This window comes from Leptopilina heterotoma, unplaced genomic scaffold (assembly GCF_015476425.1).
Source record: "Leptopilina heterotoma isolate Lh14 unplaced genomic scaffold, ASM1547642v1 Lhet_180, whole genome shotgun sequence".
NCBI classification, from domain to species: Eukaryota; Metazoa; Arthropoda; class Insecta; order Hymenoptera; family Figitidae; genus Leptopilina; species Leptopilina heterotoma.
The window spans coordinates 1,236,984-1,242,899 of record NW_025110897.1 but is presented as its reverse complement, the minus strand read 5'-3'; the positions used below and the strand labels follow the sequence as shown (position 1 = coordinate 1,242,899).

The window sequence follows — 5,916 nt, the reverse complement described above, 5'->3', positions numbered from 1 at the left end:
GGCGAGTCATCCTTCAAAAGCGATTAATAACATAGGAACATTTTAAAAATTATTTTGATTTATAATAAATAAAATTGAATAAAAATTTAAAATAATGATATTAATTGTTCTCTTATAAACTTTAATACAATGTGATTTTTTTCGATTTTTCTTTTAAAATTTGTAACAAAAAGTGGAAAAAAAATTGTTTTTTTATTTAATTAAAATTCTTCATTTTTCACTAACCAACAACATTTTTTAATTTCTCACTGTTTTCCCGTTTTTTCAGACTTGCGGCCACCCGGATCATATTTTTCATAAAAACTATTTTGTTTAATAAAAAATAATTTGCTTGATTTCTATTTGTCAATTACAATTTTTTTTAAGAAAATTCAAAGACTTTTCTCTTTAAAACTTGAATCAGTGAAATTTGACTGAGAATCAGTGACTCTATTCTCGCGATTTGTATCAGTGAAATTTCACTGAAGATCAGTTAAAAATGATTGAAATTTCAGACATTTTCCACTGAATGGTCTTGTAAAAATAACTGAAATTTTCAGTAGTTTTTTAATTAGCGAATCAGTGGAAAATGACTGAAATTTCAGTTATTTTTAACTTACTTTCAGTGAAAATCCACTGATTCAAATCGCGAGAATAGAGTCACTGATTCTCAGTCAAATTTCACTGATTCAGATTTAGAGAGTTTAAAAATAAAATAATGATAAAAATAGTACATTGTACAACTAGTGGAGAAAAATCATTCTTTCACGACGAGTTGTGCACTACGTTTTCTCCAACGCCTTGCGAGGAAAGCTTTCTCTTCGTGAGTTTCGTAGAATTTTAATTTAACGTCTGCTTATGTTTAATATAATAAAAGACGAATGTTTTGAGTGGGGAACAAGAAAAAAGAATAAATTCATGATTTACTTTCGCCACGCTCTACAGAGCAGTTGAGAAAAGTTCTACTTTCGCCACACTTTTCTACCAAGAAAAGTACTCCTTTCAGAGCAAGTGTCGGAGAAAAAGTTTTTTATTAATCTCGATTAATACCATTTATTAACAAAATGTCAAATATTTCTTTACAAAGAAGTAAAAAGCTTCCAGATTACTATATTATTACCTATATTTTAAACAAAATTTTGTTTTTTTAAAATAATTTATTATTGAATAAAATTTTTTTATGAGTCCTTTGAACTGCGCAAAAAATTTGTCGAAAATCGTGAAAATCATTTTTGCGCAATTTTTTTGACTACTTATTATTTTTTATTCGACTATTAATTGATTTAAATAAAAATTATTTCAAACAAATAAATATTTATTTTATGATAGTCAATTTATAGTTTATTTCAATCAAAAAGATGTTTTCATTGTTGTTCGAACCTCGGCGTTAAGAGATTTTTCTCTGTCAGAAATATAATAATTAAATATTATAAGGTATATGTTAACAAAAGTCATCAGGGAAATAGATAAAAAATTGGTCCTCAATAATAAAAAAAGAAGTAATTTCATTTTATTATTTTAAATAGTTAATTTAACTTTTTTTTATAAATAATTCAATTAGTTTGTTATTGGCATCTTCTGAAACTACATACAATAAATTGTTAAAAAGTAGTCAAACACTCAAATTAACCAGGTTTTCTTGATGTGTAAAACTGACAAAAATTATGATGCAAATGTTTTTCTAAACATTTCTTCTTCATAAAATATAATTATTTGCTACAATTTTATATGTTATAAAAAATAATTTTGAACTGTATTATTTACTACTTTCAAGTATTAAAGAAAGCTTTATTTTAAATTTTAGTCACTATTTTGACTCACATTTAAATTGAAGTTTAAAAAGAAACTATATATTTAAGTCCACTTTTTTTGGTTATCAGCTACTGTTTTTAAGATAACATTGCGACTTCATGCAAGCCTTCGTACAAGCTTTTTTTAAGACTCTTTTTTCAAAATAATTTTATGTTTAGGAAGACAACTTTTTGTTGCATCTTAAAAATAGCTCGTTTGTAGACTTTATTCAAGACTTTTTTCTGTGTAATAATGGTTATTTCCTTTTTCCGTTAGCAGATTCATCTGTATTTAATCAAGTTATAACTAGAAATTCACACAGCTGCGCATGTGTGACCACTAAATTGCATTTCTGCGCATATGTAAATATCATACTACATTACTGCGCATATATAAATAGTATGCTACATTACTGCGCATGATTAATTACTAAATTGTAGTACTGCGCATGTGTAACTACTAAATTACACTACTGCGCATGATTAACTTCTAAATTGTACTACTGCGCATGTGTAACTACTAAATTGCATTACTGCGCATGTATAACTACTAAATTGCATTACTGCGCATGTGTAACTACTAAATTGCACTACTGCGCATGATTAACTTCTAAAGTGTACTACTGCGCATGTGTAACTACTAAATTATACTACTGCGCAGGTTTAACAACTAAATTGCACTACTGCGCATGATTAACTTCTAAATTGTACTACTGCGCATGTGTAACTACTAAATTATACTACTGCGCAGGTTTAACTACTAAATTGCACTACTGCGCATGATTAACTTCTAAATTGTACTACTGCGCATGTGTAACTACTAAATTATACTACTGCGCAGGTTTAACTACTAAATTGCACTACTGCGCATGATTAACTTCTAAATTGTACTACTGCGCATGTGTAACTACTAAATTATACTACTGCGCATGATCAACTACTAAATTGCACTACTGCGCATGTGTAATTACTAAATTGCACTATTGCGCATGTGTAACTACTAAATTGCATTACTGCGCATGTATAACTATTAAATTATACTACTGCGCAGGTTTAACTACTAAATTGCACTACTGCGCATGATTAACTTCTAAATTGTACTACTGCGCATGTGTAACTACTAAATTATACTACTGCGCATGATCAACTACTAAATTGCACTACTGCGCATGTGTAATTACTAAATTGCACTATTGCGCATGTGTAACTACTAAATTGCATTACTGCGCATGTATAACTATTAAATTATACTACTGCGCATAAATAATCACAAAACTTTTCGCCATTTTATTTATTTATAGCCCTCACCCCATGTCATACAATGTTGTATACATTAGCGCCATTTTATTTGCAGGGTGCCACAAATTACTTGAGCCCTTACCTCATCCCTTTTTGAATGTGACGTAATTTATGGACAATTTTTTTGCATTTCTATGTATTATTCCCCTTTGAATGTTATGTAATAGTCGTGGAGGGGAGGTTGATATTTTTTTCTGTTCGACACGAATAACATGCTAAATAACCAATTATGTCGTGCCGTGCCTTGGCACGACACGAATTACCAAGCGAACTTCGTGCCGTGCCTTGGCACGACACGAATTACCAAGCGAACTTCGTGCCGTGCCTTGGCACGGCACGAATTACATAGCGAACTTCGTGCCGGGCCTTGGCACGGCACGGACACGGCACATATTTTCGTGTTTTTTAGTGTCCGTGCCGGTCCCTGCAATGAACACAATAGACATAAATAATTATATACAAAAGCAATAAAAACGTATTAAATAGTACGTTACTCTAAATAATGACGTATATATATATATATATCCCAGTGGGCACACTTGTTCAAAAGACGTCCAAAGGATGTCTTTTTGCGGACGTCTTTTGGACTTGTACAAAAAGACGTCTTTAAGACGTCCTATTCATGTTATATGTCTTGGCTATTAGATGTCTTTAAAGTGTCTAAAAGACGTCTTTTCCATTCAACATTTGAAAATAGAAAAATTTTCATAAATAGAAAATATTATTTCCTAAGTTCAACTTGGACTTAGAAATTTATGAATGTGAAATTCATTGGAATTTTTCTAAGTTAAATTCATTTCATTGACAAGTGAGATCGTTAACTTTGTAGAGGTTCATATCTGTCTTGAACGGCTGAGGTGCTTAAGGCGCAGTGTTTCAAGCCCAAGGTATCCGAGTTCGATCCCAGCTTCGTCGGAATTTTTTCATTATTTCTCCACATTTTAGAAAAAATAAAATTAAACTTAAAATAAATTTAATACAATATTACTGAATTTCAACTTAGAAAATGTTATAAAAGAAATGTTTATTTAAGATCTGAAGGAATGTAAAAAGGACGTCCAAAATACGTCTTTTAGACGTCCCTTTTATGTCTTTTAGACGTCCAAAAGACGTCTTTTAGAAGTACTTTAGACGTCCTTTTTTATGTCTTTTAGACGTCTTTTGGACGTCTTTTGGACCAGACATAGAACGTCTTTTAGACGTCTTTTAGTTGTCTTTTTGATGACTCAGAGACATTGCCATCATTGTCCCCGAATCGTCCGCGGACAAAAAAAGACGTCTTTTAGACGTCCCTGTGCCCACTGGGATATATATATATATACAAAATACTTTGAAAAAAATATAAAAGAATCAATTGAAACTTAACTTTAACTAAACATTACAAACGAAACGCATTTCATTAACTCTCTAAGAAGAATACTCAAACTATTGTGCATTAAGTTAGCATCAATATATATAAAGAAATAAAGAAAACTCAATTTTGATTCAACTATTCTTCAACTTAAATTGAAAACATCGAAATTCTCAGCATTATTTGAAAATATTTTAACGAATTATATCTTTTGCTTTCAGAAAACGTTATGATATTTGCCAGAGAAGTGCGAGTCTACATTGAAAGTACCCCCACTATGCTTCTTCTCCTCTCCTCCATTCGTTCCCCCACAACCGGTTTGACAAACACTCTGTCACAAAAGACCTAATGAAGTAGAGGAGAAGAAGCATAGTGGGGGTACTTTCAATGTAGACTCGCACTTCTCTGGCAAATATCATAACGTTTTCTGAAAGCAAAAGATATAATTCGTTAAAATATTTTCAAATAATGCTGAGAATTTCGATGTTTTCAATTTAAGTTGAAGAATAGTTGAATCAAAATTGAGTTTTCTTTATTTCTTTATATATTGTGACGTATGATTTTAAACTATTTTAATTTAGTATAAAAGTTCTGCTTACGTCAGGCAAAATCTGACGCTTTCAACAAAAATAATAATATGAAATTAAAGTTAATAAATTTCGCCGTCAGGCGCCAATTAATTTTAAAGCTCAATTAATAAACTACTCGACTCTTTAACAACAACCCGACAAACAACAACACCTCTGAGACGCTCTCAATCGTCAGAGGAAATTCTGCCTGAACAAGTTAGCAAGCAGAAATGCCAACGACGAGACACGACTGGCACAACACTGGCTCGATACTGACTGACCCAAAGACGCTTCTCGATCTCTCTCTTCCTGGCTTCTCGGCAGCTGTTTTCCTCGGGGATAAATTAGGGAATAATCCAAAAGAAAACAACTACACTTCAAATCACACTCTTTATTAATTCTATTCTCGACACGGCACTCAAAATTTGACAAAACTATTACGCGCTTTTTCTCTACAAGTCTCTCTTAACACACTTTCTACATATCTCATCGAACAACTATCTACACACGTCGTAGATCAACTCTCCTACAAATCTCGTAGGTCACTGATGCCAAAATGTCGGCAAAAACTAATGACACCTGTTTCTCGCTTTTCCTACACGTGCTCGGCTTCTTCAACTCTTCTTCTCTCTCGTTCCAACTGGCTCTACTCGCTCTATCTCTTTCTCACAGACAGCGGCTCTGCCCTCTAGTACTTTCTCCCCTACTAACTAGCCGCGCGACACACATTCACCACTGATAGTGGGTCACACGGCAGTTCCGACTTTCTAAATTACCATACCAATTAACGATCACGGTTCAGGGATAATTTCGACAGATGACATGACGATTCAGAATTTCGACAAAATAAAGAACGACAATTCACATCGTCACAATATATTGATGCTAACTTAATGCACAATAGTTTGAGTATTCTTCTTAGAGAGTT

At 32.2% G+C, this 5,916-nt stretch overlaps 1 protein-coding gene across 11 annotated transcripts in view; it reads right to left on the bottom strand.

The window, feature by feature from the left end:
- The window catches only part of LOC122500030, a 212,524-nt gene that overhangs the window by 189,458 nt on the left and 17,150 nt on the right, over positions 1–5,916 (bottom strand). The gene's annotated exons all lie outside the window — the stretch shown is intronic.